This window comes from Syngnathus scovelli, chromosome 21 (assembly GCF_024217435.2).
Source record: "Syngnathus scovelli strain Florida chromosome 21, RoL_Ssco_1.2, whole genome shotgun sequence".
Classification (NCBI taxonomy): domain Eukaryota; kingdom Metazoa; phylum Chordata; class Actinopteri; order Syngnathiformes; family Syngnathidae; genus Syngnathus; species Syngnathus scovelli.
The window spans coordinates 1,151,173-1,178,011 of NC_090867.1; positions in this window are offsets into that span (position 1 = coordinate 1,151,173).

Genomic DNA, 26,839 nt, shown 5'->3' on the forward strand with positions numbered 1-26,839 from the left:
CGCGTTGACCACTGCGCATGAAGAAATAACCACCTGCAACGTTTGATTTAGGTTTTGGGTGCATTTTTAATTTTATTGCTTAAATCGCATTTTCTCGACGAGCTGAGCACGTTTTCTGAAATGTGCTCCTCCCGTCACTCTGGTTGGGTGCGCATAGTAAAAAGTGCTCTTGGCAGCTAGAGAGTGCCGCGTTGACCACTGCGCATGAAGAAATAACCACCTGCAACGTTTGGTTTAGGTTTTATGTGCTTTTTTAATTTTATTGCTTAAATCGCATTTTCTCGACGAGCTGAGCACGTTTTCTGAAATGTGCTCCTCCCGTAACTCTGGTTGGGTGCGCATAGTAAAAAGTGCTCTTGGCAGCTAGAGAGTGCCGCGTTGACCACTGCGCATGAAGAAATAACCACCTGCAACGTTTAATTTAGGTTTTAGGTGCATTTTTAATTTTATTGCTTAAATCGCATTTTCTCGACGAGCTGAGCACGTTTTCTGAAATGTGCTCCTCCCGTCACTCTGGTTGGGTGCGCATAGTAAAAAGTGCTCTTGGCAGCTAGAGAGTGCCGCGTTGACCACTGCGCATGAAGAAATAACCACCTGCAACGTTTGGTTTAGGTTTTGGGTGCATTTTTAATTTCATTGCTTAAATCGCATTTTCTGGACAAGCTGAGCTCGTTTTCTGAAATGTGCTCCTCCCGTCATTCTGGTTGGGTGCGCATAGTAAAAAGTGCTCTTGGCAGGTAGAGAGTGCCGCGTTGACCACTGCGCATGAAGAAATGACCATCTGCAACGTTTGGTTTAGGTTTTAAGTGCATTTTTAATTTTATTGCTTGAATCGCATTTTCTCGACGAGCTGAGCACGTTTTCTGAAATGTGCTCCTCCCGTCACTCTGGTTGGGTGCGCATAGTAAAAAGTGCTCTTGGCAGCTAGAGAGTGCCGCGTTGACCACTGCGCATGAAGAAATGACCATTTGCAACGTTTGGTTTAGGTTTTAGGTGCATTTTTAATTTTATTGCTTAAATCGCATTTTCTCGTCGAGCTGAGCACGTTTTCTGAAATGTGGTCCTCCCGTCACTCTGGTTGGGTGCGCATAGTAAAAAGTGCTCTTGGCAGCTAGAGAGTGCCGCGTTGACCACTGCGCATGAAGAAATGACCATCTGCAACGTTTGGTTTAGGTTTTGGGTGCATTTTTAATTTTATTGCTTAAATCGCATTTTCTCGACGAGCTGAGCACATTTTCTGAAATGTGCTCCTCCCGTCACTCTGGTTGGGTGCGCATAGTAAAAAGTGCTCTTGGCAGCTAGAGAGTGCCGCGTTGAACACTGCGCATGAAGAAATAACCACCTGCAACGTTAGGTTTAGGTTTTAGGTGCATTTTTAATTTTATTGCTTAAATAGCATTTTCTCGACGAGCTGAGCACGTTTTCTGAAATGTGCTCCTCCCGTCACTCTGGTTGGGTGCGCATAGTAAAAAGTGCTCTTGGCAGCTAGAGAGTGCCGCGTTGACCACTGCACATGAAGAAATAACCACCTGCAAGTTTGGTTTAGGTTTTAGGTGCATTTTTAATTTTATTGCTTAAATCGCATTTTCTCGACGAGCTGAGCACGTTTTCTGAAATGTGCTCCTCCCGTCACTCTGGTTGGGTGCGCATAGTAAAAAGTGCTCTTGGCAGCTAGAGAGTGCCGCGTTGACCACTGCGCATGAAGAAATAACCACCTGCAACGTTTGGTTTAGGTTTTGGGTGCATTTTTAATTTTATTGCTTAAATCGCATTTTCTGGACAAGCTGAGCTCGTTTTCTGAAATGTGCTCCTCCCGTCATTCTGGTTGGGTGCGCATAGTAAAAAGTGCTCTTGGCAGGTAGAGAGTGCCGCGTTGACCACTGCGCATGAAGAAATGACCATCTGCAACGTTTGGTTTAGGTTTTAAGTGCATTTTTAATTTTATTGCTTGAATCGCATTTTCTCGACGAGCTGAGCACGTTTTCTGAAATGTGCTCCTCCCGTCACTCTGGTTGGGTGCGCATAGTAAAAAGTGCTCTTGGCAGCTAGAGAGTGCCGCGTTGACCACTGCGCATGAAGAAATGACCATTTGCAACGTTTGGTTTAGGTTTTAGGTGCATTTTTAATTTTATTGCTTAAATCGCATTTTCTCGTCGAGCTGAGCACGTTTTCTGAAATGTGGTCCTCCCGTCACTCTGGTTGGGTGCGCATAGTAAAAAGTGCTCTTGGCAGCTAGAGAGTGCCGCGTTGACCACTGCGCATGAAGAAATGACCATCTGCAACGTTTGGTTTAGGTTTTGGGTGCATTTTTAATTTTATTGCTTCAATCGCATTTTCTCGACGAGCTGAGCACATTTTCTGAAATGTGCTCCTCCCGTCACTCTGGTTGGGTGCGCATAGTAAAAAGTGCTCTTGGCAGCTAGAGAGTGCCGCGTTGAACACTGCGCATGAAGAAATAACCACCTGCAACGTTAGGTTTAGGTTTTAGGTGCATTTTTAATTTTATTGCTTAAATAGCATTTTCTCGACGAGCTGAGCACGTTTTCTGAAATGTGCTCCTCCCGTCACTCTGGTTGGGTGCGCATAGTAAAAAGTGCTCTTGGCAGCTAGAGAGTGCCGCGTTGACCACTGCACATGAAGAAATAACCACCTGCAAGTTTGGTTTAGGTTTTAGGTGCATTTTTAATTTTATTGCTTAAATCGCATTTTCTCGACGAGCTGAGCACGTTTTCTGAAATGTGCTCCTCCCGTCACTCTGGTTGGGTGCGCATAGTAAAAAGTTCTCTTGGCAGCTAGAGAGTGCCGCGTTGACCACTGCGCATGAAGAAATAACCACCTGCAACGTTTGGTTTAGGTTTTGGGTGCATTTTTAATTTTATTGCTTAAATCGCATTTTCTGGACGAGCTGAGCACGTTTTCTGAAATGTGCTTCTCCCGTCACTTTGATTGGGTGCGCATAGTAAAAAGTGCTCTTGGCAGCTAGAGAGTGCCGCGTTGACCACTGCGCATGAAGAAATGACCATCTGCAACGTTTGGTTTACGTTTTAGGTGCACTTTTTATTTTATTGCTTAAATCGCATTTTCTCGACGAGCTGAGCACGTTTTCTGAAATGTGCTTCTCCCGTCACTCTGGTTGGGTGCGCATAGTAAAAAGTGCTCTTGGCAGCTAGAGAGTGCCGCGTTGACCACTGCGCATGAAGAAATGACCATCTGCAAAGTTTGGTTTAGGTTTTAGGTGCATTTTTAATTTTATTGCTTAAATTGCATTTTCTCGACGAGCTGAGCACGTTTTCTTAAATGTGCTCCTCCCGTCACTCTGGTTGGGTGCGCATAGTAAAAAGTGCTCTTGGCAGCTAGAGAGTGCCGCGTTGTCTGCTGCGCATGAAGAAATAACCACCTGCAACGTTTGGTTTAGGTTTTAGGTAAATTTTTAATTTTATTGCTTAAATCGCATTTTCTCGACGAGCTGAGCACGTTTTCTGAAATGTGCTCCTCCCGTCACTCTGGTTGGGTGCGCATAGTAAAAAGTGCTCTTGGCAGCTAGAGAGTGTCGCGTTGACTGCTGCGCATGAAGAAATAACCACCTGCAACGTTTGGTTTAGGTTTTAGGTGCATTTTTAATTTTATTGCTTAAATCGCATTTTCTCGACGAGCTGAGCACGTTTTCTGAAATGTGCTCCTCCCGTCACTCTGGTTGGGTGCGCATAGTAAAAAGTGCTCTTGGCAGCTAGAGAGTGCCGCGTTGACCACTGCGCATGAAGAAATAACCACCTGCAACGTTTGGTTTAGGTTTTGGGTGCATTTTTAATTGTATTGCTTAAATCGCATTTTCTCGTCGAGCTGAGCACGTTTTCTGAAATGTGCTCCTCCCGTCACTTTGGTTGGGTGCGCATAGTAAAAAGTGCTCTTGGCAGCTAGAGAGTGCCGCGTTGACCACTGCGCATGAAGAAATGACCATCTGCAACGTTTGGTTTAGGTTTTAGGTGCATTTTTAATTTTATTGCTTAAATCGCATTTTCTCGACGAGCTGCGCGCGTTTTCTGAAATGTGCTTCTCCCGTCACTCTGGTTGGGTGCGCATAGTAAAAAGTGCTCTTGGCAGCTAGAGAGTGCCGCGTTGACCACTGCGCATGAAGAAATAACCACCTGCAACGTTTGGTTTAGGTTTTAGGTGCATTTTTAATTTTATTGCTTAAATCGCATTTTCTCGTCGAGCTGAGCACGTTTTCTGAAATGTGCTCCTCCCGTCACTCTGGTTGGGTGCGCATAGTAAAAAGTGCTCTTGGCAGCTAGAGAGTGCCGCGTTGACTGCTGCGCATGAAGAAATAACCACCTGCAACGTTTGGTTTAGGTTTTAGGTGCATTTTTAATTTTATTGCTTAAATCGCATTTTCTCGACGAGCTGAGCACGTTTTCTGAAATGTGCTCCTCCCGTCACTCTGGTTGGGTGCGCATAGTAAAAAGTGCTCTTGGCAGCTAGAGAGTGCCGCGTTGACCACTGCGCATGAAGAAATAACCACCTGCAACGTTTGATTTAGGTTTTGGGTGCATTTTTAATTTTATTGCTTAAATCGCATTTTCTCGACGAGCTGAGCACGTTTTCTGAAATGTGCTCCTCCCGTCACTCTGGTTGGGTGCGCATAGTAAAAAGTGCTCTTGGCAGCTAGAGAGTGCCGCGTTGACCACTGCGCATGAAGAAATAACCACCTGCAACGTTTGGTTTAGGTTTTATGTGCTTTTTTAATTTTATTGCTTAAATCGCATTTTCTCGACGAGCTGAGCACGTTTTCTGAAATGTGCTCCTCCCGTAACTCTGGTTGGGTGCGCATAGTAAAAAGTGCTCTTGGCAGCTAGAGAGTGCCGCGTTGACCACTGCGCATGAAGAAATGACCATCTGCAACGTTTGGTTTAGGTTTTGGGTGCATTTTTAATTTTATTGCTTAAATCGCATTTTCTCGACGAGCTGAGCACATTTTCTGAAATGTGCTCCTCCCGTCACTCTGGTTGGGTGCGCATAGTAAAAAGTGCTCTTGGCAGCTAGAGAGTGCCGCGTTGACCACTGCGCATGAAGAAATGACCATCTGCAACGTTTGGTTTAGGTTTTAGGTGCATTTTTAATTTTATTGCTTAAATCGCATTTTCTCGACGAGCTGAGCACGTTTTCTGAAATGTGCTCCTCCCGTCACTCTGGTTGGGTGCGCATAGTAAAAAGTTCTCTTGGCAGCTAGAGAGTGCCGCGTTGACCATTGCACATGAAGAAATAACCACCTGCAACGTTTGGTTTAGGTTTTATGTGCATTTTTAATTTTATTGCTTAAATCGCATTTTCTCGACGAGCTGAGCACGTTTTCTGAAATGTGCTCCTCCCGTAACTCTGGTTGGGTGCGCATAGTAAAAAGTGCTCTTGGCAGCTAGAGAGTGCCGCGTTGACCACTGTGCATGAAGAAATAACCACCTGCAACGTTTGATTTAGGTTTTGGGTGCATTTTTAATTTTATTGCTTAAATCGCATTTTCTCGACGAGCTGAGCACGTTTTCTGAAATGTGCTCCTCCCGTCACTCTGGTTGGGTGCACTTAGTAAAAAGTGCTCTTGGCAGCTAGAGAGTGCCGCGTTGACCACTGCGCATGAAGAAATGACCATCTGCAACGTTTGGTTTAGGTTTTAGGTGCATTTTTAATTTTATTGCTTAAATTGCATTTTCTCGACGAGCTGAGCACGTTTTCTGAAATGTGCTCCTCCCGTCACTCTGGTTGGGTGCGCATAGTAAAAAGTGCTCTTGGCAGCTAGAGAGTGCCGCGTTGAACACTGCGCATGAAGAAATAACCACCTGCAACGTTAGGTTTAGGTTTTAGGTGCATTTTTAATTTTATTGCTTAAATAGCATTTTCTCGACGAGCTGAGCACGTTTTCTGAAATGTGCTCCTCCCGTCACTCTGGTTGGGTGCGCATAGTAAAAAGTGCTCTTGGCAGCTAGAGAGTGCCGCGTTGACCACTGCACATGAAGAAATAACCACCTGCAAGTTTGGTTTAGGTTTTAGGTGCATTTTTAATTTTATTGCTTAAATCGCATTTTCTCGACGTGCTGAGCACGTTTTCTGAAATGTGCTCCTCCCGTCACTCTGGTTGGGTGCGCATAGTAAAAAGTTCTCTTGGCAGCTAGAGAGTGCCGCGTTGACCACTGCGCATGAAGAAATAACCACCTGCAACGTTTGGTTTAGGTTTTGGGTGCATTTTTAATTTTATTGCTTAAATCGCATTTTCTGGACGAGCTGAGCACGTTTTCTGAAATGTGCTCCTCCCGTCACTTTGGTTGGGTGCGCATAGTAAAAAGTGCTCTTGGCAGCTAGAGAGTGCCGCGTTGACCACTGCGCATGAAGAAATGACCATCTGCAACGTTTGGTTTACGTTTTAGGTGCACTTTTTATTTTATTGCTTAAATCGCATTTTCTCGACGAGCTGAGCACGTTTTCTGAAATGTGCTTCTCCCGTCACTCTGGTTGGGTGCGCATAGTAAAAAGTGCTCTTGGCAGCTAGAGAGTGCCGCGTTGACCACTGCGCATGAAGAAATGACCATCTCCAAAGTTTGGTTTAGGTTTTAGGTGCATTTTTAATTTTATTGCTTAAATTGCATTTTCTCGACGAGCTGAGCACGTTTTCTTAAATGTGCTCCTCCCGTCACTCTGGTTGGGTGCGCATAGTAAAAAGTGCTCTTGGCAGCTAGAGAGTGCCGCGTTGTCTGCTGCGCATGAAGAAATAACCACCTGCAACGTTTGGTTTAGGTTTTAGGTAAATTTTTAATTTTATTGCTTAAATCGCATTTTCTCGACGAGCTGAGCACGTTTTCTGAAATGTGCTCCTCCCGTCACTCTGGTTGGGTGCGCATAGTAAAAAGTGCTCTTGGCAGCTAGAGAGTGTCGCGTTGACTGCTGCGCATGAAGAAATAACCACCTGCAACGTTTGGTTTAGGTTTTAGGTGCATTTTTAATTTTATTGCTTAAATCGCATTTTCTCGACGAGCTGAGCACGTTTTCTGAAATGTGCTCCTCCCGTCACTCTGGTTGGGTGCGCATAGTAAAAAGTGCTCTTGGCAGCTAGAGAGTGCCGCGTTGACCACTGCGCATGAAGAAATAACCACCTGCAACGTTTGGTTTAGGTTTTGGGTGCATTTTTAATTGTATTGCTTAAATCGCATTTTCTCGTCGAGCTGAGCACGTTTTCTGAAATGTGCTCCTCCCGTCACTTTGGTTGGGTGCGCATAGTAAAAAGTGCTCTTGGCAGCTAGAGAGTGCCGCGTTGACCACTGCGCATGAAGAAATGACCATCTGCAACGTTTGGTTTAGGTTTTAGGTGCATTTTTAATTTTATTGCTTAAATCGCATTTTCTCGACGAGCTGCGCGCGTTTTCTGAAATGTGCTTCTCCCGTCACTCTGGTTGGGTGCGCATAGTAAAAAGTGCTCTTGGCAGCTAGAGAGTTCCGCGTTGACCACTGCGCATGAAGAAATAACCACCTGCAACGTTTGGTTTAGGTTTTAGGTGCATTTTTAATTTTATTGCTTAAATCGCATTTTCTCGTCGAGCTGAGCACGTTTTCTGAAATGTGCTCCTCCCGTCACTCTGGTTGGGTGCGCATAGTAAAAAGTGCTCTTGGCAGCTAGAGAGTGCCGCGTTGACTGCTGCGCATGAAGAAATAACCACCTGCAACGTTTGGTTTAGGTTTTAGGTGCATTTTTAATTTTATTGCTTAAATCGCATTTTCTCGACGAGCTGAGCACGTTTTCTGAAATGTGCTCCTCCCGTCACTCTGGTTGGGTGCGCATAGTAAAAAGTGCTCTTGGCAGCTAGAGAGTGCCGCGTTGACCACTGCGCATGAAGAAATAACCACCTGCAACGTTTGATTTAGGTTTTGGCTGCATTTTTAATTTTATTGCTTAAATCGCATTTTCTCGACGAGCTGAGCACGTTTTCTGAAATGTGCTCCTCCCGTCACTCTGGTTGGGTGCGCATAGTAAAAAGTGCTCTTGGCAGCTAGAGAGTGCCGCGTTGACCACTGCGCATGAAGAAATAACCACCTGCAACGTTTGGTTTAGGTTTTATGTGCTTTTTTAATTTTATTGCTTAAATCGCATTTTCTCGACGAGCTGAGCACGTTTTCTGAAATGTGCTCCTCCCGTAACTCTGGTTGGGTGCGCATAGTAAAAAGTGCTCTTGGCAGCTAGAGAGTGCCGCGTTGACCACTGCGCATGAAGAAATAACCACCTGCAACGTTTAATTTAGGTTTTAGGTGCATTTTTAATTTTATTGCTTAAATCGCATTTTCTCGACGAGCTGAGCACGTTTTCTGAAATGTGCTCCTCCCGTCACTCTGGTTGGGTGCGCATAGTAAAAAGTGCTCTTGGCAGCTAGAGAGTGCCGCGTTGACCACTGCGCATGAAGAAATAACCACCTGCAACGTTTGGTTTAGGTTTTGGGTGCATTTTTAATTTCATTGCTTAAATCGCATTTTCTGGACAAGCTGAGCTCGTTTTCTGAAATGTGCTCCTCCCGTCATTCTGGTTGGGTGCGCATAGTAAAAAGTGCTCTTGGCAGGTAGAGAGTGCCGCGTTGACCACTGCGCATGAAGAAATGACCATCTGCAACGTTTGGTTTAGGTTTTAAGTGCATTTTTAATTTTATTGCTTGAATCGCATTTTCTCGACGAGCTGAGCACGTTTTCTGAAATGTGCTCCTCCCGTCACTCTGGTTGGGTGCGCATAGTAAAAAGTGCTCTTGGCAGCTAGAGAGTGCCGCGTTGACCACTGCGCATGAAGAAATGACCATTTGCAACGTTTGGTTTAGGTTTTAGGTGCATTTTTAATTTTATTGCTTAAATCGCATTTTCTCGTCGAGCTGAGCACGTTTTCTGAAATGTGGTCCTCCCGTCACTCTGGTTGGGTGCGCATAGTAAAAAGTGCTCTTGGCAGCTAGAGAGTGCCGCGTTGACCACTGCGCATGAAGAAATGACCATCTGCAACGTTTGGTTTAGGTTTTGGGTGCATTTTTAATTTTATTGCTTAAATCGCATTTTCTCGACGAGCTGAGCACATTTTCTGAAATGTGCTCCTCCCGTCACTCTGGTTGGGTGCGCATAGTAAAAAGTGCTCTTGGCAGCTAGAGAGTGCCGCGTTGAACACTGCGCATGAAGAAATAACCACCTGCAACGTTAGGTTTAGGTTTTAGGTGCATTTTTAATTTTATTGCTTAAATAGCATTTTCTCGACGAGCTGAGCACGTTTTCTGAAATGTGCTCCTCCCGTCACTCTGGTTGGGTGCGCATAGTAAAAAGTGCTCTTGGCAGCTAGAGAGTGCCGCGTTGACCACTGCACATGAAGAAATAACCACCTGCAAGTTTGGTTTAGGTTTTAGGTGCATTTTTAATTTTATTGCTTAAATCGCATTTTCTCGACGAGCTGAGCACGTTTTCTGAAATGTGCTCCTCCCGTCACTCTGGTTGGGTGCGCATAGTAAAAAGTTCTCTTGGCAGCTAGAGAGTGCCGCGTTGACCACTGCGCATGAAGAAATAACCACCTGCAACGTTTGGTTTAGGTTTTGGGTGCATTTTTAATTTTATTGCTTAAATCGCATTTTCTGGACGAGCTGAGCACGTTTTCTGAAATGTGCTTCTCCCGTCACTTTGATTGGGTGCGCATAGTAAAAAGTGCTCTTGGCAGCTAGAGAGTGCCGCGTTGACCACTGCGCATGAAGAAATGACCATCTGCAACGTTTGGTTTACGTTTTAGGTGCACTTTTTATTTTATTGCTTAAATCGCATTTTCTCGACGAGCTGAGCACGTTTTCTGAAATGTGCTTCTCCCGTCACTCTGGTTGGGTGCGCATAGTAAAAAGTGCTCTTGGCAGCTAGAGAGTGCCGCGTTGACCACTGCGCATGAAGAAATGACCATCTGCAAAGTTTGGTTTAGGTTTTAGGTGCATTTTTAATTTTATTGCTTAAATTGCATTTTCTCGACGAGCTGAGCACGTTTTCTTAAATGTGCTCCTCCCGTCACTCTGGTTGGGTGCGCATAGTAAAAAGTGCTCTTGGCAGCTAGAGAGTGCCGCGTTGTCTGCTGCGCATGAAGAAATAACCACCTGCAACGTTTGGTTTAGGTTTTAGGTAAATTTTTAATTTTATTGCTTAAATCGCATTTTCTCGACGAGCTGAGCACGTTTTCTGAAATGTGCTCCTCCCGTCACTCTGGTTGGGTGCGCATAGTAAAAAGTGCTCTTGGCAGCTAGAGAGTGTCGCGTTGACTGCTGCGCATGAAGAAATAACCACCTGCAACGTTTGGTTTAGGTTTTAGGTGCATTTTTAATTTTATTGCTTAAATCGCATTTTCTCGACGAGCTGAGCACGTTTTCTGAAATGTGCTCCTCCCGTCACTCTGGTTGGGTGCGCATAGTAAAAAGTGCTCTTGGCAGCTAGAGAGTGCCGCGTTGACCACTGCGCATGAAGAAATAACCACCTGCAACGTTTGGTTTAGGTTTTGGGTGCATTTTTAATTGTATTGCTTAAATCGCATTTTCTCGTCGAGCTGAGCACGTTTTCTGAAATGTGCTCCTCCCGTCACTTTGGTTGGGTGCGCATAGTAAAAAGTGCTCTTGGCAGCTAGAGAGTGCCGCGTTGACCACTGCGCATGAAGAAATGACCATCTGCAACGTTTGGTTTAGGTTTTAGGTGCATTTTTAATTTTATTGCTTAAATCGCATTTTCTCGACGAGCTGCGCGCGTTTTCTGAAATGTGCTTCTCCCGTCACTCTGGTTGGGTGCGCATAGTAAAAAGTGCTCTTGGCAGCTAGAGAGTGCCGCGTTGACCACTGCGCATGAAGAAATAACCACCTGCAACGTTTGGTTTAGGTTTTAGGTGCATTTTTAATTTTATTGCTTAAATCGCATTTTCTCGTCGAGCTGAGCACGTTTTCTGAAATGTGCTCCTCCCGTCACTCTGGTTGGGTGCGCATAGTAAAAAGTGCTCTTGGCAGCTAGAGAGTGCCGCGTTGACTGCTGCGCATGAAGAAATAACCACCTGCAACGTTTGGTTTAGGTTTTAGGTGCATTTTTAATTTTATTGCTTAAATCGCATTTTCTCGACGAGCTGAGCACGTTTTCTGAAATGTGCTCCTCCCGTCACTCTGGTTGGGTGCGCATAGTAAAAAGTGCTCTTGGCAGCTAGAGAGTGCCGCGTTGACCACTGCGCATGAAGAAATAACCACCTGCAACGTTTGATTTAGGTTTTGGGTGCATTTTTAATTTTATTGCTTAAATCGCATTTTCTCGACGAGCTGAGCACGTTTTCTGAAATGTGCTCCTCCCGTCACTCTGGTTGGGTGCGCATAGTAAAAAGTGCTCTTGGCAGCTAGAGAGTGCCGCGTTGACCACTGCGCATGAAGAAATAACCACCTGCAACGTTTAATTTAGGTTTTAGGTGCATTTTTAATTTTATTGCTTAAATCGCATTTTCTCGACGAGCTGAGCACGTTTTCTGAAATGTGCTCCTCCCGTCACTCTGGTTGGGTGCGCATAGTAAAAAGTGCTCTTGGCAGCTAGAGAGTGCCGCGTTGACCACTGCGCATGAAGAAATAACCACCTGCAACGTTTGGTTTACGTTTTAGGTGCACTTTTTATTTTATTGCTTAAATCGCATTTTCTCGACGAGCTGAGCACGTTTTCTGAAATGTGCTTCTCCCGTCACTCTGGTTGGGTGCGCATAGTAAAAAGTGCTCTTGGCAGCTAGAGAGTGCCGCGTTGACCACTGCGCATGAAGAAATGACCATCTGCAAAGTTTGGTGTAGGTTTTAGGTGCATTTTTAATTTTATTGCTTAAATCGCATTTTCTCGACGAGCTGAGCACGTTTTCTTAAATGTGCTCCTCCCGTCACTCTGGTTGGGTGCGCATAGTAAAAAGTGCTCTTGGCAGCTAGAGAGTGCCGCGTTGACCACTGCGCATGAAGAAATAACCACCTGCAACGTTTGGTTTAGGTTTTAGGTGCATTTTTAATTTTAATGCTTAAATCGCATTTTCTCGACGAGCTGAGCACGTTTTCTGAAATGTGCTCCTCCCGTCACTCTGGTTGGGTGCGCATAGTAAAAAGTGCTCTTGGCAGCTAGAGAGTGCCGCGTTGACAACTGCGCATGAAGAAATAACCACCTGTAACGTTTGGTTTAGGTTTTAGGTGCATTTTTAATTTTATTGCTTAAATCGCATTTTCTCGACGAGCTGAGCACGTTTTCTGAAATGTGCTCCTCCCGTCACTCTGGTTGGGTGCGCATAGTAAAAAGTGCTCTTGGCAGCTAGAGAGTGCCGCGTTGACCACTGCGCATGAAGAAATAACCACCTGCAACGTTTGATTTAGGTTTTGGGTGCATTTTTAATTTTATTGCTTAAATCGCATTTTCTCGACGAGCTGAGCACGTTTTCTGAAATGTGCTCCTCCCGTCACTCTGGTTGGGTGCGCATAGTAAAAAGTGCTCTTGGCAGCTAGAGAGTGCCGCGTTGACCACTGCGCATGAAGAAATAACTACCTGCAACGTTTGGTTTAGGTTTTATGTGCATTTTTAATTTTATTGCTTAAATCGCATTTTCTCGACAAGCTGAGCACGTTTTCTGAAATGTGCTCGTCCCGTAACTCTGGTTGGGTGCGCATAGTAAAAAGTGCTCTTGGCAGCTAGAGAGTGCCGCGTTGACCACTGTGCATGAAGAAATAACCACCTGCAACGTTTAATTTAGGTTTTAGGTGCATTTTTAATTTTATTGCTTAAATAAATGCACGCTGAAATGTGCTCCTCCCGTCACTCTGGTTGGGTGCGCATAGTAAAAAGTGCTCTTGGCAGCTAGAGAGTGCCGCGTTGACCACTGCGCATGAAGATATAACCACCTGCAACGTTTGGTTTAGGTTTTAGGTGCATTTTTAAGTTTATTGCTTAAATCGCATTTTCTCGACGAGCTGAGCACGTTTTCTGAAATGTGCTCCTCCCGTCACTCTGGTTGGGTGCGCATAGTAAAAAGTGCTCTTGGCAGCTAGAGAGTGCCGCGTTGACTGCTGCGCATGAAGAAATAACCACCTGCAACGTTTGGTTTAGGTTTTGGTGCATTTTTAATTTTATTGCTTAAATCGCATTTTCTCGACGAGCTGAGCACGTTTTCTGAAATGTGCTCCTCCCGTCACTCTGGTTGGGTGCGCATAGTAAAAAGTGCTCTTGGCAGCTAGAGAGTGCCGCGTTGACCACTGCGCATGAAGAAATAACTACCTGCAACGTTTGGTTTAGGTTTTATGTGCATTTTTAATTTTATTGCTTAAATCGCATTTTCTCGACAAGCTGAGCACGTTTTCTGAAATGTGCTCCTCCCGTAACTCTGGTTGGGTGCGCATAGTAAAAAGTGCTCTTGGCAGCTAGAGAGTGCCGCGTTGACCACTGTGCATGAAGAAATAACCACCTGCAACGTTTAATTTAGGTTTTAGGTGCATTTTTAATTGTATTGCTTAAATAAATGCACGCTGAAATGTGCTCCTCCCGTCACTCTGGTTGGGTGCGCATAGTAAAAAGTGCTCTTGGCAGCTAGAGAGTGCCGCGTTGACCACTGCGCATGAAGAAATAACCACCTGCAACGTTTGGTTTAGGTTTTAGGTGCATTTTTAATTTTATTGCTTAAATCGCATTTTCTCGACGAGCTGAGCACGTTTTCTGAAATGTGCTCCTCCCGTCACTCTGGTTGGGTGCGCATAGTAAAAAGTGCTCTTGGCAGCTAGAGAGTGCCGCGTTGACTGCTGCGCATGAAGAAATAACCACCTGCAACGTTTGGTTTAGGTTTTGGTGCATTTTTAATTTTATTGCTTAAATCGCATTTTCTCGACGAGCTGAGCACGTTTTCTGAAATGTGCTCCTCCCGTCACTCTGGTTGGGTGCGCATAGTAAAAAGTGCTCTTGGCAGCTAGAGAGTGCCGCGTTGACCACTGCGCATGAATTAATAACCACCTGCAACGTTTGGTTTAGGTTTTGGGTGCATTTTTAATTTTATTGCTTAAATCGCATTTTCTCGACGAGCTGAGCACGTTTTCTGAAATGTGCTCCTCCCGTCACTCTGGTTGGGTGCGCATAGTAAAAAGTGCTCTTGGCAGCTAGAGAGTGCCGCGTTGACCACTGCGCATGAAGAAATAACCAACTGCAACGTTTGGTTTAGGTTTTAGGTGCATTTTTAATTTTATTGCTTAAATCGCATTTTCTCGACGAGCTGAGCACGTTTTCTGAAATGTGCTCCTCCCGTCACTCTTATTGGGTGCGCATACTAAAAAGTGCTCTTGGCAGCTAGAGAGTGCCGCGTTGACCACTGCGCATGAAGAAATAACCACCTGCAACGTTTAATTTAGGTTTTAGGTGCATTTTTAATTTTATTGCTTAAATCGCATTTTCTCGACGAGCTGAGCACGTTTTCTGAAATGTGCTCCTCCCGTCACTCTGGTTGGGTGCGCATAGTAAAAATTGCTCTTGGCAGCTAGAGAGTGCCGCGTTGACCACTGCGCATGAAGAAATAACCACCTGCAACGTTTGGTTTAGGTTTTGGGTGCATTTTTAATTTTATTGCTTAAATCGCATTTTCTGGACAAGCTGAGCACGTTTTCTGAAATGTGCTCCTCCCGTCATTCTGGTTGGGTGCGCATAGTAAAAAGTGCTCTTGGCAGGTAGAGAGTGCCGCGTTGACCACTGCGCATGAAGAAATGACCATCTGCAACGTTTGGTTTAGGTTTTAGGTGCATTTTTAATTTTATTGCTTAAATCGCATTTTCTCGACGAGCTGAGCACGTTTTCTGAAATGTGCTCCTCCCGTCACTCTGGTTGGGTGCGCATAGTAAAAAGTGCTCTTGGCAGCTAGAGAGTGCCGCGTTGACCACTGCGCATGAAGAAATGACCATTTGCAACGTTTGGTTTAGGTTTTAGGTGCATTTTTAATTTTATTGCTTAAATCGCATTTTCTCGTCGAGCTGAGCACGTTTTCTGAAATGTGCTCCTCCCGTCACTCTGGTTGGGTGCGCATAGTAAAAAGTGCTCTTGGCAGCTAGAGAGTGCCGCGTTAACCACTGCGCACGAAGAAATGACCATCTGCAACGTTTGGTTTAGGTTTTGGGTGCATTTTTAATTTTATTGCTTAAATCGCATTTTCTCGACGAGCTGAGCACGTTTTCTGAAATATGCTTCTCCCGTCACTCTGGTTGGGTGCGCATAGTAAAAAGTGCTCTTGGCAGCTAGAGAGTGCCGCGTTGACCACTGCGCATGAAGAAATGACCATCTGCAAAGTTTGGTTTAGGTTTTAGGTGCATTTTTAATTTTATTGCTTAAATCGCATTTTCTCGACGAGCTGAGCACGTTTTCTTAAATGTGCTCCTCCCGTCACTCTGGTTGTGTGCGCATAGTAAAAAGTGCTCTTGGCAGCTAGAGAATGCCGCGTTGACCACTGCGCATGAAGAAATAACCACCTGCAACGTTTGGTTTAGGTTTTAGGTAAATTTTTAATTTTATTGCTTAAATCGCATTTTCTCGACGAGCTGAGCACGTTTTCTGAAATGTGCTCCTCCCGTCATTTTGGTTGGGTGCGCATAGTAAAAAGTGCTCTTGGCAGCTAGAGAGTGCCGCGTTGACCACTGCGCATGGAGAAATGACCATTTGCAACGTTTGGTTTAGGTTTTAGGTGCATTTTTAATTTTATTGCTTAAATCGCATTTTCTCGTCGAGCTGAGCACGTTTTCTGAAATGTGCTCCTCCCGTCACTCTGGTTGGGTGCGCATAGTAAAAAGTGCTCTTGGCAGCTAGAGAGTGCCGCGTTGACCACTGCGCATGAAGAAATGACCATCTGCAATGTTTGGTTTAGGTTTTGGGTGCATTTTTAATTTTATTGCTTAAATCGCATTTTCTCGACGAGCTGAGCACATTTTCTGAAATGTGCTCCTCCCGTCACTCTGGTTGGGTGCGCATAGTAAAAAGTGCTCTTGGCAGCTAGAGAGTGCCGCGTTGACCACTGCGCATGAAGAAATGACCATCTGCAAAGTTTGGTTTAGGTTTTAGGTGCATTTTTAATTTTATTGCTTAAATCGCATTTTCTCGACGAGCTGCGCGCGTTTTCTGAAATGTGCTCCTCCCGTCACTCTGGTTGGGTGCGCATAGTAAAAAGTGCTCTTGGCAGCTAGAGAGTGCCGCGTTGACCACTGCGCATGAAGAAATAACCACCTGCAACGTTAGGTTTAGGTTTTAGGTGCATTTTTAATTTTATTGCTTAAATAGCATTTTCTCGACGAGCTGAGCACGTTTTCTGAAATCTGCTCCTCCCGTCACTCTGGTTGGGTGCGCATAGTAAAAAGTGCTCTTGGCAGCTAGAGAGTGCCGCGTTGACCACTGCACATGAAGAAATAACCACCTGCAAGTTTGGTATAGGTTTTAGGTGCATTTTTAATTTTATTGCTTAAATCGCATTTTCTCGACGAGCTGAGCACGTTTTCTGAAATGTGCTCCTCCCGTCACTCTGGTTGGGTGCGCATAGTAAAAAGTTCTCTTGGCAGCTAGAGAGTGCCGCGTTGACCACTGCGCATGAAGAAATAACCACCTGCAACGTTTGGTTTAGGTTTTGGGTGCATTTTTAATTTTATTGCTTAAATCGCATTTTCTGGACGAGCTGAGCACGTTTTCTGAAATGTGCTCCTCCCGTCACTTTGATTGGGTGCGCATAGTAAAAAGTGCTCTTGGCAGCTAGAGAGTGCCGCGTTGACCACTGCGCATGAAGAAATGACCATCTGCAACGTTTGGTTTAGGTTTTAGGTGCATTTTTTATTTTATTGCTTAAATCGCATTTTCTCGACGAGCTGAGCACGTTTTCTGAAATGTGCTCCTCCCGTCACTCTGGTTGGGTGCGCATAGTAAAAAGTGCTCTTGGCAGCTAGAGAGTGCCGCGTTGACCACTGCGCATGAAGAAATAACCACCTGCAACGTTTGGTTTAGGTTTTATATGCATTTTTAATTTTATTGCTTAAATCGCATTTTCTCGACGAGCTGAGCACGTTTTCTTAAATGTGCTCCTCCTGTCACTCTGGTTGGGTGCGCATAGTAAAAAGTGCTCTTGGCAGCTAGAGACTGCCGCGTTGACCACTGCGCATAAAGAAATAACCACCTGCAACGTTTGGTTTAGGTTTTAGGTGCATTTTTAATTTTATTGCTTAAATCGCATTTTCTCGACGAGCTGAGCACGTTTTCTGAAATGTGCTCCTCCCGTCACTCTGGTTGGGTGCGCATAGTAAAAAGTGCTCTTGGCAGCTAGAGAGTGCCGCATTGACCACTGCGCATGAAGAAATAACCACCTGCAACGTTTGGTTTAGGTTTTAGGTGCATTTTTAATTTTACTGCTTAAATCGCATTTTCTCGACGAGCTGAGCACGTTTTCTGAAATGTGCTCCTCCCGTCACTTTGGTTGGGTGCGCATAGTAAAAAGTGCTCTTGGCAGCTAGAGAGTGCCGCGTTGACTGCTGCGCATGAAGAAATAACCACCTGCAACGTTTGGTTTAGGTTTTAGGTGCATTTTTAATTTTATTGCTTAAATCGCATTTTCTCGACGAGCTGAGCACGTTTTCTGAAATGTGCTCCTCCCGTCACTGGTTGGGTGCGCATAGTAAAAAGTGCTATTGGCAGCTAGAGAGTGCCGCGTTGACCACTGCGCATGAAGAAATAACCACCTGCAACGTTTGGTTTAGGTTTTGGGTGCATTTTTAATTTTATTGCTTAAATCGCATTTTCTCTTCGAGCTGAGCACGTTTTCTGAAATGTGCTCCTCCCGTCACTCTGGTTGGGTGCGCATAATAAAAAGTGCTCTTGGCAGCTAGAGAGTGCCGCGTTGACTGCTGCGCATGAAGAAATAACCACCTGCAACGTTTGGTTTAGGTTTTAGGTGCATTTTTAATTGTATTGCTTAAATCGCATTTTCTCGACGAGCTGAGCACGTTTTCTGAAATGCGCTCCTCCCGTCACTCTGGTTGGGTGCGCATGGTAAGAAGTGCTCTTGGCAGCTAGATAGTGCCGCGTTGACCGCTGCGCATGAAGAAATAACCACCTGCAACGTTTCGTTTAGGTTTTGGGTGCATTTTTAATTTTATTGCTTAAATCGCATTTTCTCGACGAGCTGAGCACGTTTTCTGAAATGTGCTCCTCCCGTCACTCTGGTTGGGTGCGCATAGTAAAAAGTGCTCTTGGCAGCTAGAGAGTGCCGTGTTGACTGCTGCGCATGAAGAAATAACCACCTGCAACTTTTGGTTTAGGTTTTAGGTGCATTTTTAATTTTATTGCTTAAATCGCGTTTTCTCGACGAGCTGAGCACGTTTTCTGAAATGCGCTCCTCCCGTCACTCTGGTTGGGTGCGCATAGTAAAAAGTGCTCTTGGCAGCTAGAGAGTGCCGCGTTGACCACTGCGCATGAAGAAATAACCACCTGCAACGTTTGGTTTAGGTTTTGGGTGCATTTTTAATTTTATTGCTTAAATCGCATTGTCTTGACGAGCTGAGCACGTTTTCTGAAATGTGCTCCTCCCGTCACTCTGGTTTGGTGTGCATAGTAAAAAGTGCTCTTGGCAGCTAGAGAGTGCCGCGTTGACCACTGCGCATGCAGAAATAACCACCTGCAACGTTTGGTTTAGGTTTTAGGTGCATTTTTAAATTTATTGCTTAAATCGCATTTTCTCGACGAGCTGAGCACGTTTTCTGAAATGTGCTCCTCCCGTCACTCTGGTTGGGTGCGCATAGTAAAAAGTGCTCTTGGCAGCTAGAGAGTGCCGCGTTGACCACTGCGCATGAAGAAATAACCACCTGCAACGTTTGGTTTAGGTTTTAGGTGCATTTTTAATTTTATTGCTTAAATCGCATTTTCTCGACGGGCTGAGCACGTTTTCTGAAATGTGCTCCTCCCGTCACTCTGGTTGGGTGCGCATAGTAAAAAATGCCTTTGGCAGCTAGAGAGTGCCGCGTTGACCACTGCGCATGTAGAAATAACCACCTGCAACGTTTGCTTTAGGTTTAGGGTGCATTTTTAATTTTATTGCTTAAATCGCATTTTCTCGACGAGCTGAGCACGTTTTCTGAAATGTGCTCCTCCCGTCACTCTGGTTGGGTGCGCATAGTAAAAAGTGCTCTTGGCAGCTAGAGAGTGCCGCGTTGACCACTGCGCATGAAGAAATAACCACCTGCAACGTTTGGTTTAGGTTTTGGGTGCATTTTTAATTTTATTGCTTAAATCGCATTGTCTGGACGAGCTGAGCACGTTTTCTGAAATGTGCTCCTCCCGTCACTCTGGTTGCGTGCGCATAGTAAAAAGTGCTCTTGGCAGCTAGAGAGTGCCGCGTTGACCACTGCGCATGAAGAAATAACCACCTGGAACGTTTGGTTTAGGTTTTGGGTGCATTTTTAATTTTATTGCTTAAATCGCATTTTCTCGACGAGCTGAGCACGTTTTCTGAAATGCGCTCCTCCCGTCACTCTGGTTGGGTGCGCATAGTAAAAAGTGCTCTTGGCAGCTAGAGAGTGCCGCGTTGACCACTGCGCATGAAGAAATAACCACCTGCAACGTTTGGTTTAGGTTTTGGATGCATTTTTAATTTTATTGCTTAAATCGCATTGTCTGGACGAGCTGAGCACGTTTTCTGAAATGTGCTCCTCCCGTCACTCTGGTTGGGTGTGCATAGTAAAAAGTGCTCTTGGCAGCTAGAGAGTGCCGCGTTGACCACTGCGCATGAAGAAATGACCATCTGCAACGTTTGGTTTAGGTTTTAGGTGCATTTTTAATTTTATTGCTCAAATCGCATTTTCTGGACGAGCTGAGCACGTTTTCTGAAATGTGCTCCTCCCGTCACTCTGGTTGGGTGCGCATAGTAAAAAGTGCTCTTGGCAGCTAGAGAGTGCCGCGTTGACCACTGCGCATGAAGAAATAACCACCTGCAACGTTTGGTTTAGGTTTTGGGTGCATTTTTAATTTTATTGCTTAAATTGCATTTACTCGACGAGCTGAGCACGTTTTCTGAAATGTGCTCCTCCCGTCACTCTGGTTGGGTGCGCATAGTAAAAAGTCCTCTTGGCAGCTAGAGAGTGCCGCGTTGACTGCTGCGCACTAAGAAATAACCACCTGCAACGTTTGGTTTAGGTTTTAGGTGCATTTTTAATTTTATTGCTTAAATCGCATTTTCTCGACGAGCTGAGCACGTTTTCTGAAATGTGCTCCTCCCGTCACTCTGGTTGGGTGCGCATAGTAAAAAGTGCTCTTGGCAGCTAGAGAGTGCCGCGTTTACCACTGCGCATGAAGAAATAACCACCTGCAACGTTTGGTTTAGGTTTTAGGTGCATTTTTAATTTTATTGCTTAAATCGCATTTTCTCGACGAGCTGAGCACGTTTTCTGAAATGTACTCCTCCCGTCACTCTGGTTGGGTGCGCATAGTAAAAAATGCTCTTGGCAGCTAGAGAGTGCCGCGTTGACCACTGCGCATGAACAAAAAACCACCTGCAACGTTTGGTTTAATGTTTTGGGTGCATTTTTAATTTTATTGCTTAAATCGCATTTTCTCGACGAGCTGAGCACGTTTTCTGAAATGCGCTCCTCCCGTCACTCTGGTTGGGTGCGCATAGTAAAAAGTGCTCTTGGCAGCTAGAGAATGCCGCGTTGACCACTGCGCATGAAGAAATAACCACCAGCAACGTTTGGTTTAGGTTTTGGGTGCATTTTTAATTTTATTGCTTAAATCGCATTTTCTCGACGAGCTGAGCACGTTTTCTGAAATGTGCTCCCCCCGTCACTCTGGTTGGGTGCGCATAGAAAAAAGTGCTCTTGGCAGCTAGAGAGTGCCGCGTTGACCACTGCATATGAAGAAATAACCACCTGCAACGTTTGGTATAGATTTTAGGTGCATTTTTAATTTTATTGCTTAAATCGCATTTTCTCGACGAGCTGAGCACGTTTTCTGAAATGTGGTCCTCCCGTCACTCTGGGTGGGTGCGCATAGTAAAAAGTGCTCTTGGCAGCTAGAGAGTGCCGCGTTGACCACTGCGCATGAAGAAACGACCATCTGCAACGTTTGGTTTAGGTTTTGGGTGCATTTTTAATTTTATTGCTTAAATCGCATTTACTCGACGAGCTGAGCACGTTTTCTGAAATGTGCTCCTCCCGTCACTCTGGTTGGGTGCGCATAGTAAAAAGTGCTCTTGGCAGCTAGAGAGTGCCGCGTTGACTGCTGCGCACGAAGAATTAACCACCTGCAACGTTTGGTTTAGGTTTTAGGTGCATTTTTAATTTTATTGCTTAAATCGCATTTTCTCGACGAGCTGAGCACGTTTTCTGAAATGTGCTCCTCCCGTCACTCTGGTTGGGTGCGCATAGTAAAAAGTGCTCTTGGCAGCTAGAGAGTGCCGCGTTGACCACTGCGCATGAAGAAATAACCACCTGCAACGTTTGGTTTAGGTTTTGGGTGCATTTTTAATTTTATTGCTTAAATCGCATTTACTCGACGAGCTGAGCACGTTTTCTGAAATGTGCTCCTCCCGTCACTCTGGTTGGGTGCGCATAGTAAAAAGTGCTCTTGGCAGCTAGAGAGTGCCGCGTTGACTGCTGCGCACGAAGAAATAACCACCTGCAACGTTTGGTTTAGGTTTTAGGTGCATTTTTAATGTTATTGCTTAAATCGTATTTTCTCGACGAGCTGAGCACGTTTTCTGAAATGTGCTCCTCACGTCACTCTGGTTGGGTGCGCATAGTAAGAAGTGCTATTGGCAGCTAGAGAGTGCCGCGTTGACCACTGCGCATGAAGAAATATCCACCTGCAACGTTTGGTTTAGGTTTTAGGTGCATTTTTTATTTTATTGCTTAAATCGCATTTTCTCGACGAGCTGAGCACGTTTTCTGAAATGTGCTCCCGTCACTCTGGTTGGGTGCGCATAGTAAAAAGTGCTCTTGGCAGCTAGAGAGTGCCGCGTTGACCACTGCGCATGAAGAAATAACCACCTGCAACGTTTGGTTTAGGTTTTGGGTGCATTTTTAATTTTATTGCTTAAATCGCATTTTCTCGACGAGCTGAGCACGTTTTCTGAAATGTGCTCCTCCCGTTACTCTGGTTGGGTGCGCATAGTAAAAAGTGCTCTTGGCAGCTAGAGAGTGCCGCGTTGACCACTGCGCATGAAGAAATAACCACCTGCAACGTTTGGTTTAGGTTTTGGGTGCATTTTGAATTTTATTGCTTAAATCGCATTTTCTCGACGAGCTGAGCACGTTTTCTGAAATGCGCTCCTCCCGTCACTCTGGTTGGGTGTGCATAGTAAAAAGTGCTCTTGGCAGCTAGAGAGTGCCGCGTTGACCACTGCACATGAAGAAATGACCATCTGCAACGTTTGGTTTAGGTTTTGGGTGCATTTTTAATTTTATTGCTTAAATCGCATTTTCTCGACGAGCTGAGCACGTTTTCTGGAATGTGCTCCTCCCGTCACTCTGGTTGGGTGCGCATAGTAAAAAGTGCTCTTGGCAGCTAGAGAGTGCCACGTTGACCACTGCGCATGAAGAAACAACGACCTGCAACGTTTGGTTTAGGTTTTAGGTGCATTTTTAATTGTACGGCTTAAATGGCATTTTCTCGACGAGCTGAGCACGTTTTCTGAAATGTGCTCCTCCCGTCACTCTGGTTGGGTGCGCATAGTAAAAAGTTCTCTTGGCAGCTAGAGAGTGCCGCGTTGACCACTGCGCATGAAGAAATAACCACCTGCAACGTTTGGTTTAGGTTTTTAGGTGCATTTTTAATTTTATTGCTTAAATCGCATTTTCTCGACGAGCTGAGCACGTTTTCTGAAATGTGCTCCTCCCGTCACTCTGGTTGGGTGCGCATAGTAAAAAGTGCTCTTGGAAGCTAGAGAGTGCCGCGTTGACTGCTGCACATGAAGAAATGACCATCTGCAACGTTTGCTTTAGGTTTTGGGTGCATTTTTAATTTTATTGCTTAAATCGCATTTTCTCGACGAGCTGAGCACGTTTCCTGAAATGCGCTCCTCCCGTCACTCTGGTTGGGTGCGCATAGTAAAAAATGCTCTTGGCAGCTAGAGAGTGCCGCGTTGACCACTGCGCATGAAGAAATAACCACCTGCAACGTTTGGTTTAATGTTTTGGGTGCATTTTTAATTTTATTGCTTAAATCGCATTTTCTCGACGAGCTGAGCACGTTTTCTGAAATGTGCTCCTCCCGTCACTCTGGTTGGGTGTGCATAGTAAAAAGTGCTCTTGGCAGCTAGAGAGTGCCGCGTTGACCACTGCGGATGAAGAAATAACCACCTGCAACGTTTGGTTTAGGTTTTGGGTGCATTTTTAATTTTATTGCTTAAATCGCATTTTCTCGACGAGCTAAGCACGTTTTCTGAAATGTGCTCCTCCCGTCACTCTGGTTGGGTGCGCATAGTAAAAAGTGCTCTTGGCAGCTAGAGAGTGCCGCGTTGACCACTGCGCATGAAGAAATTACCACCTGCAACGTTTGGTTTAGGTTTTGGGTGCATTTTTAATTTTATTGCTTAAATCGCATTTTCTCGTCGAGCTGAGCACGTTTTCTGAAATGCGCTCCTCCCGTCTCTCTGGTTGGGTGCGCATCGTAAAAAGTGCTCTTGGCAGCTAGAGAGTGCCGCGTTGACCACTGCGCATGAAGAAATAACCACCTGCAACGTTTGGTTTAGGTTTTGGGTGCATTTTTAATTTTATTGCTTAAATCGCATTTTCTCGACGAGCTGAGCACGTTTTCTGGAATGTGCTCCTCCCGTCACTCTGGTTGGGTGCGCATAGTAAAAAGTGCTCTTGGCAGCTAGAGAGTGCCGCGTTGACCACAGCGCATAAAGAAATAACCACCTGCAACGTTTGGTTTAGGTTTTGGGTGCATTTTTAATTTTATTGCTTAAATTGCATTTACTCGACGAGCTGAGCACGTTTTCTGAAATGCGCTCCTCCCGTCACTCTGGTTGGGTGTGCATATTAAAAAGTGCTCTTGGCAGCTAGAGAGTGCCGCGTTGACCACTGCGCATGAAGAAATGACCATCTGCAACGTTTGGTTTAGGTTTTAGGTGCATTTTTAATTTTATTGCTTAAATCGCATTTTCTGGACGAGCTGAGCACGTTTTCTGAAATGTGCTCCTCCCGTCACTCTGGTTGGGTGCGCATAGTAAAAAGTGCTCTTGGCAGCTAGAGAGTGCCGCGTTGACCACTGCGCATGAAGAAATAACCACCTGCAACGTTTGGTTTAGGTTTTGGGTGCATTTTTAATTTTATTGCTTAAATCGCATTTACTCGACGAGCTGAGCACGTTTTCTGAAATGTGCTCCTCCCGTCACTCTGGTTGGGTGCGCATAGTAAAAAGTGCTCTTGGCAGCTAGAGAGTGCCGCGTTGACTGCTGCGCACGAAGAAATAACCACCTGCAACGTTTGGTTTAGGTTTTAGGTGCATTTTTAATGTTATTGCTTAAATCGCATTTTCTCGTCGAGCTGAGCACGTTTTCTGAAATGCGCTCCTCCCGTCACTCTGGTTGGGTGTGCATAGTAAAAAGTGCTCTTGGCAGCTAGAGAGTGCCGCGTTGACCACTGCGCATGAAGAAATAACCACCTGCAACGTTTGGTTTAGGTTTTGGGTGCATTTTTAATTTTATTGCTTAAATCGCATTTACTCGACGAGCTGAGCACGTTTTCTGAAATGCGCTCCTCCCGTCTCTCTGGTTGGGTGCGCATAGTAAAAAGTGCTCTTGGCAGCTAGAGAGTGCCGCGTTGACCACTGCGCATGAAGAAATAACCACCTGCAACGTTTGGTTTAGGTTTTGGGTGCATTTTTAATTTTATTGCTTAAATCGCATTTTCTCGTCGAGCTGAGCACGTTTTCTGAAATGCGCTCCTCCCGTCACTCTGGTTGGGTGTGCATAGTAAAAAGTGCTCTTGGCAGCTAGAGAGTGCCGCGTTGACCACTGCGCATGAAGAAATAACCACCTGCAACGTTTGGTTTAGGTTGTGGGTGCATTTTTAATTTTATTTCTTAAATCGCATTTTCTCAACGAGCTGAGCACGTTTTCTGAAATATGCTCCTCCCGTCACTCTGGTTGGGTGCGCATAGTAAAAAGTGCTCTTGGCAGCTAGAGAGTGCCGCGTTGACCACTGCGCATGAAGAAATGACCATCTGCAACGTTTGGTTTAGGTTTTGGGTGCATTTTTAATTTTATTGCTTAAATCGCATTTTCTCGACGAGCTGAGCACGTTTTCTGGAATGTGCTCCTCCCGTCACTCTGGTTGGGTGCGCATAGTAAAAAGTGCTCTTGGCAGCTAGAGAGTGCCGCGTTGACCACAGCGCATAAAGAAATAACCACCTGCAACGTTTGGTTTAGGTTTTGGGTGCATTTTTAATTTTATTGCTTAAATTGCATTTACTCGACGAGCTGAGCACGTTTTCTGAAATGCGCTCCTCCCGTCACTCTGGTTGGGTGTGCATAGTAAAAAGTGCTCTTGGCAGCTAGAGAGTGCCGCGTTGACTGCTGCGCACGAAGAAATAACCACCTGCAACGTTTGGTTTAGGTTTTAGGTGCATTTTTAATGTTATTGCTTAAATCGCATTGTCTGGACGAGCTGAGCACGTTTTCTGAAATGTGCTCCTCCCGTCACTCTGGTTGGGTGTGCATAGTAAAAAGTGCTCTTGGCAGCTAGAGAGTGCCGCGTTGACCACTGCGCATGAAGAAATGACCATCTGCAACGTTTGGTTTAGGTTTTAGGTGCATTTTTAATTTTATTGCTTAAATCGCATTTTCTGGACGAGCTGACCACGTTTTCCAAAATGTGCTCCTCCCGTCACTCTGGTTTGGTGCGCATAGTAAAAAGTGCTCTTGGCAGCTAGAGAGTGCCGCGTTGACCACTGCGCATGAAGAAATAACCACCTGCAACGTTTGGTTTAGGTTTTAGGTGCATTTTTAATTTTATTGCTTAAATCGCATTTTCTGGACGAGCTGAGCACGTTTTCTGAAATGTGCTCCTCCCGTCACTCTGGTTGGGTGCGCATAGTAAAAAGTGCTCTTGGCAGCTAGAGAGTGCCGCGTTGATCACTGCGCATGAAGAAATAACCACCTGCAACGTTTGGTTTAGGTTTTAGGTGCATTTTTAATTTTATTGCTTAAATCGCATTTTCTCGACGAGCTGAGCACGTTTTCTGAAATGTGCTCCTCCCGTCACTCTGGTTGGGTGCGCAAGGTAAAAAATGCTCTTGGCAGCTAGAGAGTGCCGCGTTGACCACTGCGCATGAAGAAATAACCACCTGCAACGTTTGGTTTAATGTTTTGGGTGCATTTTTAATTTTATTGCTTAAATCGCATTTTCTCGACGAGCTGAGCACGTTTTCTGAAATGTGCTCCTCCCGTCACTCAGGTTCTGTGTGCATAGTAAAAAGTGCTCTTGGCAGCTAGAGAGTGCCGTGTTGACTGCTGCGCATGAAGAAATAACCACCTGCAACGTTTGGTATAGATTTTAGGTGCATTTTTAATTTTATTGCTTAAATCGCATTTTCTCGACGAGCTGAGCACGTTTTCTTAAATGTGCTCCTCCCGTCACTCTGGGTGGGTGCGCATAGTAAAAAGTGCTCTTGGCAGCTAGAGAGTGCCGCGTTGACCACTGTGCATTAAGAAATAACCACCTGCAACGTTTGGTTTAGGTTTTAGGTGCATTTTTAATTGTATTGCTTAAATCGCATTTTATCGGCGAGCTGAGCACGTTTTCTGAAATGTGCTACTCCCGTCACTCTGGTTGGG